Source organism: Cygnus olor, chromosome 1, assembly GCF_009769625.2.
Source record: "Cygnus olor isolate bCygOlo1 chromosome 1, bCygOlo1.pri.v2, whole genome shotgun sequence".
NCBI lineage: Eukaryota > Metazoa > Chordata > Aves > Anseriformes > Anatidae > Cygnus > Cygnus olor.
Window position 1 is genome coordinate 156,412,897 of NC_049169.1, and position 16,951 is coordinate 156,429,847.

The 16,951-nt window shown below is 37.1% G+C and overlaps 1 protein-coding gene across 3 annotated transcripts in view; it reads right to left on the reverse strand.

Annotated features, from left to right (window-relative positions):
* Window positions 1-16,951, reverse strand: part of GPC5 (glypican 5) — a 767,073-nt gene that overhangs the window by 370,611 nt on the left and 379,511 nt on the right. The gene's annotated exons all lie outside the window — the stretch shown is intronic.

Consider the following 16,951-nt stretch of genomic DNA (forward strand, 5'->3'; position numbering starts at 1 on the left):
AGGGCTATATTTTTAAATCCTCTTTACCGCCAAACTATTCTTGAAATAGACCTTGCTACTGCCTAGTCTTGTCAAAATTCATCATGCCTGTTTTTCAAAAACTTCAAGAGAATTAAGGTATTCTAGAAGCATGGAAGTGGTGGAGGAGGGGACACTATATTAGTTGAAGAACAGTTTTCTTGGTATATAAAGAAGTGAACCATTTGCAATCAGAGCCTTCTGAATGGTTTGATAGAACTATTCTTTAAGGCCCCTTGGGTCTTTGTACGTGTGATAAGATTGTAACTTTTTTTCAGAAAAACTAGCTTCAAGTTCAAGTAGCTGCCTATGCTATTTGTCTGCAACATTACTTATTCAGATGCAATCAAGTATCATGCAGAATATTATCACATAGAAAGAGTCTTTTTTGAAATTCCTGAGAAAGCCTGGCTCATCCGTTTTGCAGCTGTAATATGTGCGCAATACTCTAATTATAGTAATCCTAATCTATGCAGACTATGTTATTAAACGTGACATATACTTTAATTGTTGACAGATGGCTTTGAACCCTGCATAAATATTTATAAAGTCATATGTATTCCTATAGCTAGCACACACAAAAATTCCAGGTACATTAGTATTTTCAGAATCCTTTCTACAGGCACATGCAAGCTTAGGATTTCCATTATCATAACTATTTTATTGTTTAGGTTATCTAAGTCTGTAAAGGGACCACTTTCCTCCTAGAGTGAAATGAGTGGTGCATAGGTTATGGACAGTTTTTATTATTTTGGAAATTGAAGAATTTTTCAGCAGTACATTGTATTGTGTTAGGCCATGTGCTCTCAGTTATTAAATATTTCCATCACACCATTTATTTGTAATTAACCCTGTTCTTCCTGCTACCAACATAGGAGAAATTAATAGAAATCTTTCAGTCTTGAAGAACAGTTCAGAATCAGGATCAGTCCAGCAACACTGTTCATTGACATGTGAATTTAGTGCACTATTTCTTCTTTTTTAGAATGCAGAAATCCTAGTTTTATGACATATAGAATAAGAAACTTGTTTATATGTGCATTATAAAAACAATACAAAAAAAGTAGAAAATAGGTAGCATTTAGGTAGTAATGTATAGAATATTGATTGAGTAGTTGTATCTGAGCTTTTCAAAGATATCCTAGAATAGGCTTAAACAAAATGAAAGGTTAAAACTAAAGGGCTCACGCCAGTCTCACAAACTGCTTATGTATCCCTTCATCTCTTAGGGTGGGAGTCACTTAATGTAACTTTAGCAATCTAAACTTAGGCATCTATTTTTGCAGAAGGACAGTTAAATCCAGGGATTCGTTCATCTCAGTCTAAAGTAAAATGAAAGATGTTTATCAAAGCCAAAAGTCAGATTCACAGAATCACAGAACGGCCGAGGTTGGAAGGAACCTCTGAAGATCATCTAGTCCAACCCCCTTGCCAAGCAGGGTCACCTAGAGCACATTGCGCAGGATTGCTTCCAGGTGGGTTTTGAATATCTCCAGGGAAGGAGACTCCACCACCTCTCTGGGAAACCTGTTCCAGTGCTCTGTCACCCTCACAGTAAAAAAAGGGCCCTCTCAAATTCAACCAGAAGTTCCTGTGCTTCATTTTGTGTCCATTGCCTCTTGTCCTCTCACTGGGAAAAACTGAAAAGAGACCAGCTCCATCCTCTTTACACTCTCCCCCCTGCTCTAGTCTCAGTTTCCAGCTAAGAATACAAAAAAACAAAAAACAAAACAACAACAACAACAACAACAAAACTAGCTTCTATGTACAAATGAGGTTTAAATGTTCTTCACTGTAGGATTTGTGTACTAAATTTAAACATCTGCAGGCTAGCTAAATGGTACTAGACACCTTTTAGGGTCACTAGATCTTTCATAGTCAATGGAAAGAACTAGGTGTCTTCAGAAGGTTGACCTCATCCTACAATAAGACATGTAAGAACACACAGACATGTTACTGATTTTGGAAGGGTAGCAGCTGGCACTAAATATTCCAAAGAGGGCTGATTATTTCATTGAATTCTTGCACTAAAAACTCATTCTAGCAAAACTGACTCTGTCAGAAAATGTAGGATGGGGGAGGGGAAAGTGACCATTTAAAAGAACAAAGTGAAAATGAGAAACTTTACTATGTAACTAGGAAAACTAATACTAATTCCTGCCAAGGTGGGGTTATAATTTCTTCCTTCAAAGTCTCATGAAGAGATCAATAAGAAAGGAAGGAAAGAAAGTAAATGTCAACCTTTCGATGTCAGACTTCCTACTGTCTCAAAGACAGAGAAAAAAATGTTTATAAGTTCTATCTGAGAGCAAATTACAAAAGAATTCATTTTATTCATTTGGCTTGCAATTAATATATATATATGGTAAGTTTTATGCATTGCTTTAGCACAGCAACAGTAAGCTTTGAATGCTTTTTCTTATATGCAAAATACTTCACACAAAGCATGCCAACAACTAAACATCAGAAATAGGTGAGTCAGCATTCTACAGCTTTTATGAAACAAAAAATTCTGAATTCCTTTAAGATGAGCTATTCTTATTGTATTTTTTTTCCTCCCACATAGAACATTTAATCAGAAGAATACTAGAAACACCTATTCAATGCAGCTATGTATTTTTTTTTCTTTTTGTTGGGAGTAAGAATAGCATTAAAGGCCTCACTACAAAATTAAGAAAATATTGTTAAAGCCTAGAAGAATATCTTAAGACTTTTTCTAAGACACTTTCGGTGTTTTCAATCTATTATAATCCAATTACATATGTGCATATCCTTGCTGCTCCAGAGATAATATATGACAAATGGAGTTTGGATTTTGTTTCAAATGCTAGTAGAATTTCTTTATAGCACTTAACCTGACAAGGATTTCATTATTGCAATGCATTCATTTCTGCATGGTTCTGTAGTGTAAATTTATGTAGAAATAAGAATCATCACAAGATCAAGTATTAATGCAGAGAAATACAGAACACCTTTGATACAATATAAATCATAACGTATAAAAAGTCTGGGGCTTAGTTTCTAGGGTTCAGTGTTCCCATTTCTCTTTATATCTTTAAAACATCAAATGTTTAATAAATTATAAGCTGAAAAGGTGTTTGAATCAGGAGTGTTGCACACAATCATTTCAATAATAGACAACTTGAATACATGTACTATAGATGTTAGTATAATACAGTTGCATTTATAAACTAAAAGTCACTAAAAGATCATCTATCTATCACATATAGCAAAATGCTATCTTCTTTCTTTTGTAGTTTTATTGTAGTGTTCTTTTACATCCAGAACTGGGCTATACTACTCTATAAATTACAAAGAAAACAAAGTAGTTTTAATGGGAGCTGGTAGAGTGTAGTGCAGTACTAAGCACTACCAGTAGATTAACAGCTTGGTAGAAAAATAACCCTCATAATGTCCCCCAAATGCAAAGATAATTCATATAGGCACAGCATTATGGAAGCAGATACAGAATTAAGAATCTACATGTTTCACTGTTTCCTAAGTTTCAGCCAACAGAAGAACAGATATTGCTCATTATCTTTCATATAATAGCTTCATTATTAGGGTTTTTATGCAGAAAATGGGAGATTCAGATTGAAGCACTTCCCCTGTCCCCAGTGATTCATACCCACATTTTCTCCTGTTGTCTAACTCTCATGCTGTATTCTAGTTTTATTAAGTTAAAGGAAGATGTGTTCTCAAGCTACTCTTATGAAAATGCAACGGTGAAGAATAAATTACTAATATTTTCTGGGCCCAAAGTTCTGAAAAGAACGCATAGATTTGTAGCCTTATAGTTAAGGTCACAATGGTCATCTGAATGTTATACTTACAGAAGGATAAACAAAGTTCTTCCTTCTCAAAGATTCTACAACTTTGACATAAAGGCTCTCTCAATGGAGGAAGCTGAACTAGGATCTCTTACTTTTCAAGCTAGTATTTTAATCATTAAATTGTTATTTGAGGGGAAAGAAGAGAAAGAGCAGCAACTTTTTCCCTCAGATGTTAGAACACTTCACTATTTAGATAATGTGATTAAATGATACTCTTCACTAGTACAAAGGAACATATTGACACAATGACTGGAGGGGAACCTCAATAACCCAATCAGAGCCCTTCCCAGAAGATCCTCAGTCCCATATTCTGGGAGAACACCCACCACACCCACTGGGACACGATTTCCACAGATCACCTCAGAGACTAAGGTGGTTACTCCATAGGTGTTGTGGAACACATTACGTTATGCAGGGGAAGGGCATTTGGGATTATACTAGACTGAATATGAGATGCTTAGAAACATAATATGGGATGCTTAGGGGGAGAACCAAAATTGAGGAACAGGAGAGATCAAGGGGATTTAGGAAGGAATAAGCATGGGAAAATAGAATCAGAGAATCATGGAATGGTTTGGATTGGAAGTGACCTCAAAGATAACCTAGTTCCAACACCCTTGTCATGGGCAGGGACACTTTCCACTAGACCAGGTTGCCCAAAGCCCCATCCAACCTGGCCTTGAACACTTCCAGGGATGGGGCATCCACAACTTCTCTAGGCAACCTGTTACAGTACCTCAGAGTAAAGAATTTATTCCTCTAATGCCTAATCTAAACATACAATTTTTTAGTTTAAAACTGTTATACCTGTCCTATCACTACACCCCTTGACAAAGAGTCCCTCCCCAGCTTTCATGTAGCCCCCTTTAGGTACTGGAAGGCCACTATAAGGTCTCCCTGGAACCTTCTCTTCTCCAGGCTGAACAACCCCAACTCTCTCAGCCTGTCTTTGTAGGAATGGTGCTCCAGCCCCTTGATCATCCTAATGACCCTCCTGTGGACTAATAGTAATACGTCCATGAGATATATTAGAATAAAGGGATAAAGAATAGAGAATAGGGGGAATAAATAATAGGTAATAAGTAGATGGTTAAAGAAATGAAAAGAGATAGTCATTTGTAAAAAGGGGCTTGTCAGTACACATCTGGCCATGCCCTGCACATTGTCATCACAGATCTGCCCTGTCTTCTCATTAAACATAATCTCTAACTGTTATTTAGAATGAGGGACTCTATTCTGTGTTTGTGTGTATATGTGTATGAGGGTCTGAGTGCTATCCACTGTCTTGTAGACCATCAGTCACATGGATCTGTGTGTCTCTGGTACCATTGACAGGAGGCACTGGTTTGGGTTTTACCTTTTTTTTTTTTTTTTTTTTCATTTTTGTAATATGGGGTGCAGGGGGTGGTGTCTATTTCCTACAGAGGATGAACAGAACCCTGAAGAGAGGCCACAGTCACAGCAGATACACTTTTCTGTTTGGTAGGTTGTGCAACTTCTGTGATTCTGTTAGAGTCTTGCATACATCAACAAATACAAGCAAACAGTACATAGTCAACATCAGAAACATGGCCATTCTTTAAGAGGCACATAAACTTCCCTCTGGCTTGAGCTCTAACTTTTTTTTTTAAGCTTGATTTCACAGAGCAATTACTTTTCAGACTTGATGTCAAGGTTCAGATTCACAATTAATTTTTCCCTTTTTTCCTAACTATTATGCACAAAAAAAAAAAGGGGGGGGGGGGGGGGGGGTGTTGAGTCCTTAACTGCAAGATGAAATACATATACAAATCTGTATTTCTAAAGAGTTCATACAAACTGTTGGCAAGTCTGTCATATGTCAATGGCTGTACGTCGGCTGGCCCCCCATATGCTTCAGTATAGATCTGTTGTTTTAAAGCAGTTTTGACATAAATTAACACACTTGTTATATTATCAGTTAGTATGTGAGGAATCATTACCATTCTTTGTATAAAGAACAGTGAAATGTGTGGTATAAAGTAATGCTAGAACTCTAAAAGTTTCTCTTCTCCTCTAGCCAGAACAATACTCTCACCGTTTTCCTCACAGTTCCACGCAAAATCTTGACTACAGACTATTTGGTCCAGATCACTAAGACAACATAAGTTAGGCTTACTATGTAGCCCATTAAGACTTAGAATTAGATATAGAATTAGGTATATCATTTTGAAAATACCCATTACCATAGTAATTAAAATGTAAACATTGCCAGGGTTTATTGTATTTACTACACAGGTCCCAAGGACATATTTATATTTCAGCCTACATTTCAGCCTTACTCACATCGAATTAAACTTCTCATAGGTCTTTTAAATCTGAAATGATCATATCTTTCTTAGTCTGTTAATGAGAATTTCGTAACTTTGGTTTATATGCTGTAATATATAACATCCAGATAATCTATTCTTCACTTAAAATGAGTTGTTCAGGATGGGAAATTAATAAACTCTGTACCAACAAATTGAAATCAAACCTTGATCAATGACTTTTCAACAGGACTATTCCCTATTAGAATTCTAGTACTTCTATCTTCACTTCTATTGAAGATATTTTATTCTTGCCCAAACACATAATATTGTTGTCAGTTTTTATTTATGCATAGATTTGGACCAATTTCACAAGTCATTTCACCATAAGCTTTACAGTAAAATCTTTGCATATAACTCAGCTAATCATGAGATCATGAGATCAGAGAGTTAGCATATGTGTAACAATATTCAATTCAGAAGAATTTTAGCTTAATGTTAAGTATGTTTACAGAATTGCTAATGATTCAGGGCTGTAAAACTATTAAGAAGAACCTCCAAGCTAGTTTTACTTAATAGGCTAGTTTGAGACCCTCTCCTTATGCATGGACAGACTCAATGAAGTAAATTGGAAAAGAAAATAAGATGTGGTATGCAGAAGCTCATTTTCTTTTGTTCCTAATATTGTTTCCACTAAGTTTGCCATATAGAGTTTTACCCAAATACAAGAAAGACATACCTATACATATTCAGCACAAATTCTTTCAAACATTTCAAAGACTCATGAAACTTCTTGAAGTATTCGCTTTCCTATTATTTACAGAAAGAGAGAAACTAGCTTAATTTTGAAATAATATCATAACTGTGCTTCTGGGTTTGTAGGCCAAGTTATAGTATTAGGCATTTAATGGGTTAGTTGTTTCAACCTTCATTTCTCTTGCTGCTTGCAAAATATTCTTGGCATGTGTAGCCCAGCAAATTTCTTCCTTACTAAGAACAATCAGCTTTCTAAACTTAGCTTTGTACAAATTTTCAGTGAAGATATGACTTCATCAGAGAGCCAACTGTTTGCAGTTGGTATAAAAGGGAAAAAAAAAAATATATGTTCCTTTGTGGAGTAGAATTTTATTATTAATTTTCCCTCCTCTGCCCCCATTAATAAAACTGAGCTCTCATTATTGCAATTAGACATAGGGTTCAGATGAAGGAGACAAGGCAACACTGTTTAATATATATCTTCCTCTTCCTTGGGGAAATACAGACAGTGTTCATACAGAATGAGCACACCTTTGGAAGAAAAGCTAAAGATCTCAGGTTTTACTTGCTTCCAAAAGGCTAATTTTTCGCCCTTTCTGACTTCTATAATGGATCTCCTACCTTCCTGGTAGGAGCCTCATGATTCCAGCCACATCAGGATTTGGATGAAGCAGATTTAATCCCTTGTTTTCAGGGCAGACCACTAACCCTTTGCTGCTTTAGGAATGCAGTCTTCCCAAGTCTATTACACTGGTCTCTGGAAAACATGTGAGAGGATACAATCACAGGTTTAGCTACGTGATTTGCGAACAATCCAAGCAATTTCCTTAAGCTCCAAAATGCATTAAGATCATTTTGAGGATGTGTACTGGAAAGTCTACTCCACATTTTACTTCTGTGCACAGTGGCTCTACTTTAATTCTTCTGTCTACAAATTGGACAATTTGCCTCACAGTAGGGTTCTTACCATCTACCACAGATTCTATCCCCATCCTCCTACATGGGTATTTAACAGATATAGCTTAAGGTAAATATTTCCTAAATTTCTGGTGTGCTTGCAACAGTTCCTAAAAGCTTTGACTATCAATTACCTGTAAGTAGTAGCTCTAAATATATTTCATATGTTTAAATTATAAGTTAATAACAGAGAAAAATAAAAATGCTGTTAACAATATGTTAAGTAGTATGTCCTTTCATATGCAATGACTTATGTACAATAAAAAAGTCATTAAATAGTTACTGGTGTGATCAAAGAAAGTCCTCATTGGATGAAAATTAAAGATTTAGAGATCACATAGTCAAGTCTATAGATTCACTTCACTATCCATGACTGAAATACATATTAAATTTCTAATTCAAGAAAATGAAGAACAAAATAATTACCGAGGGCTCCAGAGGCATTTTATTTGTATTTGCTGTCTAGTTAATTGTAGAAGAATATATTGAGATGTGAAGTAGTGTTGTTCAGCACAACCTTTCTACTCCTGTAGTTTTGTCATTGTTCACAGTCCAGTTTAGGCACTGATCTATAATACTGCACAACTAAATTAATCAGTTTGGTATTGGGTTTTGTTGTTATGTTATTTGTTTGTTTTTTGTAAAATTTGCTACATAAGCCAGGACTCAAACAGTGCATCCCAGAGTCCTGGTGCCCTGATTGTCCAGGTCATGCAGACAATAGAGTGTACCATGATCTTGTGTCTGCCTATATGTCAAAGTTTTTTCAACTGAAATCAGAATGCAGGTATGTCATGGTTTCAGCTGGGGTAGAGTTAATTTCCTTCATAGTGAAGTGCGTGGGAGGATATGGGCAGGTATATCATGACTGTCACATCCAAAAAATCAGGCAAAGCCATCTGGGCTGATGCACAGTGGCAAGTTATTGCTGCCTGGGTAGAGAGCCTAGTTGCAAAAGTACACCACATAGATGCTCCCATACCTGACGGCCTGCTGTCTGCCAGGTTAAATCACAAGTGAATGTATAAATGAAGAAGCTGAACACCCAAGTTTCCTCCTGAAATGTAGTCTACAGATAGCAAGAATGTGAATGCAACGTATAGATTGAGAAAATGCTCTCTAGACCTGAAATTTAGAAGCACCCTACAAATATCAATCATGAACTGAAAATATAAATGTGTTTCAAAAACCCATAATGTGAATACCTTAATAACATTTCAATAAAAATAAAAGCAATTTATCCAGCAAATGTTCTTTATCAAAATCCAGTTCAGTCCTTTACCCAAAGTTTTCTGTAACGTGTCAAAGGGTCCACTACACTAGTCAGCAGAATGCTTCAAGCCTGCCAGGAAGGAATTCCGAGGGTTCTGTGTTTGCATCAGGCCCAGAGGTAAAAGAAGCAACCAAAAAGCACTCCAAGACTAGAGAAACATGCAAAATACAGTGAGGGGTCATGCACTTAATGCTCTAGAGGAAAGCTTCTATTTCTCTGGATTCCAAGAAAATTGATCTGAACATCATAACTGACAAGCATCTTCACTGGTTGAACAATATTGAAATTTTACATCGAAGTCTCTTTTTATCAAAGTAAGATAGCCACTAGATATGTCAAGATTCCATTGTGCATGTCGATCAAGGCTTCAGCAATGCTTCCCGTCTTAGTAATTTGATCTCCTTCTATGATAAGGTCATCTGCTTGTTGAATGAAGGGAAGGCAGTGGACGTAATCTTTCTGAATTTCAGTAAGGCCTTTGATGCTGTCCTTCACAGCATCCTTCTGGACAAATTGTCCAGCTGTGAGATATTGATTATATTCAGTCAAATATTGTTTGTTGCATGAAAATCTGGAACAAACCTGAGCTTCTTTCATATCAAGTGTATCGATATAATAAGAATAAACAATGTTGAATCCCCTTTTCCTTATGTAGATTTAAGGCCAGCTCGTTTCCTGATCAGAACATAAATAAAAATCAGCTTCGTAAAAATTATCTTTATCATCACAGACAAAATAATAGAGGGGAAAAAAACAGCAATAATCATATTCATATCAGTGAAATGATAATACCTGAATGTTGCAGACTTGTATCCCCATTACAAACGTTATAGCGGTAGCAAGACCATGAACAGCAGCAAACGAAGAGATTGAATTTTCTTCTCAAATGGTAACTGCTGCTGTAATCAAAGCCTCCATCTCATAATAATTGCAATATGCTGAATTGAGATGAATCCCACCCTAAGTATAAGCAAATCCATGGTAAGTGTCTATGTGAATGATTTTAGCTAATGCACTATTGCTTGAGTTGTTAGCTTTCTATCAGTAAAAGTTATACAAACTCAATCTTGTCCTGGTTTATGAATGTGTATGCTCATAATTACTGCATACAGTAACTGGTTCAACAGTTAGCATATAGCAGTTTATTCCTGTGTTTAAGCCATAGGTTTGCAACTTCAATTATGGATGCTGCTGTAAGGCTATATTTGCATTAGCAAATTCTGTGGATCAACAGAAACAGAACTAAAAAGCAAGGCAGTAATTGTAGTCTTAAGCTAAAGAAAACAAGGAAACCTTGAAGAAAACAGGGAGACTGGTGGCCTTGAGCTAGTAAAAGCAAAGGAGATAAGGGATGAAAACTAGAAAACAAGAAGGAGGAAAACAGCTGAAGCTGGATTACAGACTGACCTATGGTTACCTTTCGCTCATTAAGGTTCGTTAACATATTAAAAAACACACCCATCAAAATGCAAATGTATGGAAACGTGGGATTTGCTGTGTCCCCTCCCCTGATTGTTCTCTGTAATGTGCATGCTCAATAGAGATAAGTGAGCTAAAACAACCATTCAAAAGCAGCCAGAGAGGGGTTTCACAAGTTAGCTGTGTATATATGAAGGTGCTTCAAGGCAGAGGTGTGCTTGCTTTGTGAAAAATTGTCAAGCACCTGATTCTGCAGAATTATATAATTAATTATTTAATTAAAAGACCTTCCTTCTCTTTAATATCTTTATCGATGATTTGGATGAGGGAATTGAGTGTACCCTCAGTAAGTTTGCAGAAGACACTAAGCTGGGGGGAAGTGTCGATCTGCCGGAGGGTAGGAAGGCTCTGCAGAGGGACCTGGAGAGGATGGGTCGCTGGGCAGAGGCCAATGGGATGAGGTTCAACATGACTAAGTGCTTGGTCCTGCACTTTGGTCACAACAACCCCACGCAGTTTTTCAGGCTTGGGACAGAGTGGCTGGAAAACTGTGTAGGAGAAAAGCATCTGGGAGTGTTGGTTGATGCTCGCCTGAACATGAGACAGCAGTGTACTCAGGAGGCCAAGAAGGCCAACAGCATTCTGGCTTGTATCAGGAATAGTGTAGCCAGCAGGACCGGGGAGGTGATAGTTCACCTGTATTCTGCTCTGGTGAGGCCGCACCTTGAGTACTATGTTCAGTTTTGGGCCTCTCACTACAAGAAAGCCATCAAGGCCCTGGAGCGTGTCCAGAGAAGGGCTATGAAGCGGGTGAGGGGCCTGGAACACAAGTCCTGTGAGGAGCGGCTGAGGGAACTGGGGTTGTTGAGTCTGGAGAAGAGGAGGCTCAGGAGAGACCTTATTGCTCTCTCCAACTACCTGAAAGGAGTTGTGAGGAGCTGGAGGTTGGGCTCTTCTCACAGATAACTAGTGGTAGGACTTGAGGGAATGGCCTCAAGTTGCACCAGGGAAGGTTCAGGTTGGAAATGAGGAGACATTTCTTCTCAGAAAGAGTGGTTAGGCATTGGAGCAGGCTGCCCAGGGAAGTGGTGGAGTCACTGTCCCTGGGGTTATTTAAGGAAAGGTTGGATGTGGTGCTTAGGGACATGGTTTATTGGGCGATATTGGTGGTAGGATGATGGTTGGACCAGATGACCTTGGAGGTCTTTTCCAACCTGAATGATTCTATGATTAGTGTGGATTCTGTCTGTGTGTTTATTGGTGAGGCACACTGGGCATAAACCTATGGATAATAGTTGGTGCTGACAACCTGCTCCTCACTCTTTATACATTTCATTTTCTACTTTTGAGAAACTCCAGTTTAGTCCCTTGGACTGGATTCTCCTTTGTGACTGCGTTGCATTAGATTTGTGAGAGGAGTGAATTTTCCAGTTAAAATTTATCCAGTTAAAAAGTAAAAGGAATTCTCTGGAGGGTAAGTGAAAAGAATCAAGTGGGCTCCTGATATACATTTAAACACTGTTCCAGATGCACTTTAATAGACTTGGAATAACACCAAGTGTGCATGTATTTGCAACAATAACACTAAGAGCCATCAAATAGGTATCTGTGGAGTTTTACAAAAGCCTATCCATGTTGGTCATGGGTGTTATTATAGTACTGAGTGGATGAGGAGTAAAGCAAGAAAAAGAGAATGATATGATTTTTCATTTATCCAAATCTTTCCTGTCCTCTAACAAGAGAGGTACCATTTGGAAGTAAAGTAATTTTGTTTTGCTTTCTTTTATTGTGTTTAAACAAAAAGCTCCAATTTGTTGTCACAGAAGATGATGAAGATGCACAGGGTAAAATATACAGACAAATTGTTCATTTGGGGCATTTCAAATAATCATCAGAAATGTGGCAAAGAATGCAGCTTGCAGTAGCCCACCAGATTTTGAGATAGAATTTATTCTGGCATAATAAAAAACCTCTGCTTTCACAACATTACTACTTCTATTATTTAATTGAGTCACTGTCTTATTTTCTTTCAGCAGATCATTTTTCCCTGATTCAAAACTTCCAAGTAACACAAGTCAGGAATACCAATATGAAAACCGGATATTAAAGCAGACATATTTTCTATCAGGAAACCTCAAAGCAATAGATGATCTAGGAGAACGTAATTTCACCTATGTAGTTTAGACACTAAGGCCTCATTTTATGATTTTAATTATTTTGTTTAGCCATTACAGTTTTAAGTGTTTTGCGGTAATCAGCAGAAACTAATTAGACATAAAACTATAAGACATTCATTTTCAAACACTTTATCTTAATTACATTGCAAACGCCAATATTAACAGATTACACAGCAGTTTGTTTGGCTGCTTCATTAAATGATTGCTAGAGAGTGCTTTAGAAGCAGTAATAAATGCACACTAATGCCTTCAGAGTCCACAGTAGATGTGGACAGCTGAAGGAAAGACAGAAATTATATACATATACCTTCAAGTGCAATAGATACAGAAAGGGCCATTACTTATATCCCCAAGGTTGCAGAGTTATTTCAGGGCCACCTTTCATCAGTAAGGACAACAAAATGTTCTTGAACATGAATGGATAAAACAGAAATGTGTCTACCACATTAACTCTGAATTGTAAATCCTAATAATTCAAAACAAAACAGAAGACAGCCTTGAGCAAACAGAAAAAAAATAAAAATAAAAAAAAATAAAAATTGAAATGGCATTCAATTACATCAGTGGAATAATTCTCTCAGCAGTGATAGGACTACTTAAAGGACAAATGCAGCCCAAAACATGAACAAATATAATTACCTTCAGTTATTTCTAGGTAATTATGTAGTTTTAAAATGCCATCAATTTACTTTGGCAATATCTCTGTGACAAACTGTTATTATGTTGCTGAGAATTTTTCTCCTGCAACAGGAGGATTATAAAAAAAAAAAGCTAAACATACCAATGTGACATGCTATTAGAACAAAACATACAAAGAACCTTGGCTTAACCCTTGCAAATACTTCTTTAGTATGTTGTGTTTATTCCAGAAGTCCCAATTCAATAATGGAGTAAAATTTTGGCAAATCAAACAGAAGACAAAACATCTGGATGCATTCTTTCCAGGCAGTTTCATAGTTCATAATGCACATGCGCACACACACATAAAATATGAACAGAAAATAATTCTTAGATTTTTACCAAAAATCTTTACCTTCACATCTAAACACTATAGTGTAACCTCACTTTTGTCCAGAGAAGGGCAACGAAGCTGATGAGGGGTCTGGAGAACAAGTCTTACGAGGAGCGGCTGAGGGAGCTGGGATTGTTCAGCCTGGAGAAGAGGAGGCTCAGGGGAGACCTTATCGCACTCTCCAGGTACCTTAAAGGAGGCTGTAGCGAGGTGGGGGTTGGTCTATTCTCCCATGTGCCCAGTGACAGGATGAGGGGGAATGGGCTCAAGTTGTGCCAGGGAGGTTTAGGTTGGATATTAGGAAGAACTTCTTTACTGAAAGGGTTGTTAGGCATTGGAATGGACTGCCCAGGGAAGTGGTTGAGTCACCATCCCTGGAGGTCTTTAAAAGACATTTAGATGTAGAGCTTAGTGATATGGTTTAGTGGAGGACTTGTTAGTGTTAGGTCAGAGGTTGGACTGGGTGATCTTGGAGGTCTCTTCCAACCTAGATGATTCTGTGATTCTGTGATTTTCCTGAAATTGACCCATGCTTACTTCAAAGTCTTTCTGCAAAACAATTAGCATGCCAAGAGGTTCAACAAAAACAGTAAGTACAAGACTAATTTTAACTTTTCATTATCAGAAGAAATCATGGGAAACTATTACAGACTGCAGTTAAATTTAGAACAACTTTATTTTCTCTGCTTTGAATGCAGAGCATGAAAGTGAATCATCACAGTTTTGTATGAGACAAAAAAAGTAAGAAATATAGGGAATGACAGCATGTATAGAATGTTGTGAAAAGTTAGTATTTGACCACTGATACTGAGCAATCACACTATCTGTTATTCTAAATATAGAACAAAACTCACCATATACTGGTGACAAAGCTGAATTTTAGCTGTATCAATTGTACATTAACAATCTACACACTGAGGATCCTTTTTAAAGCTGGCACAGAAAATAAGCTCAGCAATTTCAAAGACTGCCATGGAATTTGTGAAACAGATTTTACTGAAATAAATAAAATGTGAATAACTTCTATAATTTAACAAAAAATATTTGAAAGACTGGTAGATAGATGTTGTCTTGATATGTCTTTCACTTTTGAGTTTAGGAATTTACTCCCTAATCAGTGTCTTTTAAAGATTTGTGTGCATAATTTACTTGTATTCTGTAGAATCCACCCAAGGATATCTGTACCAGTTGCTTAACTGGGCCATAGCTGTTGCTCAGTTGTCAGCCATAATCTTCCCCTCTTCCCCCAGAAAGCTGCTTTCTCAGACAGTTCTTCATCTTCACTATCCTCTAGACTGTATCAGTCGGCAAGGGCCTTAAGTTCCGAAGAGTATATTAACATTTAAACATTATGGTCAATCTTATGTTAGTGCCTAGGCTGGCCCTGTGCCTTTTCCCAGTGTGGATACAGCCATCCATCCAGTCTAGCAGGGTGACATTTAGTGTGTCCATGTGAATTGTCATATAATAAACAGGATATTGACAAACGGAAGACTGAGACAGTAATTATCACAGAGCTGTTGACACCCAGGGTTAGACTGCCCAAAGTTTCTAAGCTCAAATTCATACAAAAGAGAATTTGGTCTTCATTGCAATACTTAGTCTCATTGAGACTCTATTCCTAAAACATTAAAAACAAAATGCTTGATATAAAGGTTGGTGAAATCAATTAAGCAACTTTATCTGATTACAGAGGCTGGTGAATCAGACTGCAAATGTGTGGAATAGTTATAGTGTGAAACAGTGAAAAAAAAAAGATGTAAATTGAAGGGCATAATTGTTTTAAATGCAACCTCTGTAAAAGCAAATGAATGATTTAATATGTGGGACTCAGACTAGAAGTAATTGTCAGAAGTAAAAATTGATAGATTAGAGAAGAATTGCAAAATTTCAGCATGACATACATTATATTAAAATGTGCAACTGACTGCTGGGAGAAGAGTTGAGAACTGAATTATATTCAGTTTGTTTGCACAAAATATGAAGAAATACTAGTGAAAGCTGGTATTTGCTTTTTCACTTTCAAATAAACTTTTTCAGTTTCAAATTCATCATTTGAGTTCTAAGTAAGCTACAACACCAACTCAGTCTGGAATTCACGGTTCATATTATTCTCAGCACAATGCTTCCTAATCATCCATTATTGCCTACAGGCATGAAGCCAAAGAAGTCAGCAGAGTAAAATGTATTTATTTATTAATTTTAATCAATGCAGCTAATGTCAGGACCTTTAAACCATCTGCTTCAGTTAAGATAAAGGTATGGACCACTGGTGATGTTACCACTGAAAAAAGCATTTAGAGGAGAAACATATGTTCTGATGGCATTTGACTCCTGAGTGCAGAGGAAAAGAGGTAAACACTTAAAATACAAAAACAGGCTCTATGGTTACTGTTCCAGAGTTATGAATATCCTGAATTGCCTTCCTTTTTTTTTTTTTTTTTTTTTCTACATGTCTGGTAATGCTCAAGGTGGTAAGGGAACAGAAAAAAAAACCAACACTGCAAGCAGCCAAAAACTCTCATAACGTACATGCATGCACATTTCAAAAGAAGCACACGTACTCACATGTTGATGACTGGAACAGCAACCTAATTTGGCTCACTCAGACACATTCAGAATAAAAACAATGGCAAGCTTACCTGACAATTAACATTATGGTTTAACATGGGTACAAACTTTTAACTTAACCTCTGTCACTGCCACTTTTACTATTTCCTGGTTTATCCACACATTAGGAATCCCAAGTTAACATGGTTGTAGAAGGCCATTAGGCTTCTCCATTTGGGACTGACTTGTGTCTGGGGACTGCATACAGAGGCAACACAGTGCAATGTGGGCAACTCTCATGAGAGAAATTGTCTTGTCAGCATCTCGGTTGCGACTCCCACCCTTCCTATCCTTCTTTACTGTAACTAACAAAACTGAAAGCACTTCTTCATTGAGATTGCATTGAGGCATGCCTCTCCACAGAAAACATGAAAAGGCAAACAGAGAAAGAATCTCCTATGGAAAGAGAACTGACTGAAAAATAATCTAAAAAATATTTGTCTGTGACCTTGTTACTGCTAAGTAAATGAGGACCGAGAACGAATCCCTCCTCTGAGCTTTATATTGCTTTAAGCAAGCTCTGACCCCAAGATGCAATGATTCTTTCATGGGACTTCTTTTTACTTCATTGGTTAGAATAACATGAGGGAGCTGTGCCAGCCCATCATCTGTGCTTTTTCTATATTAAA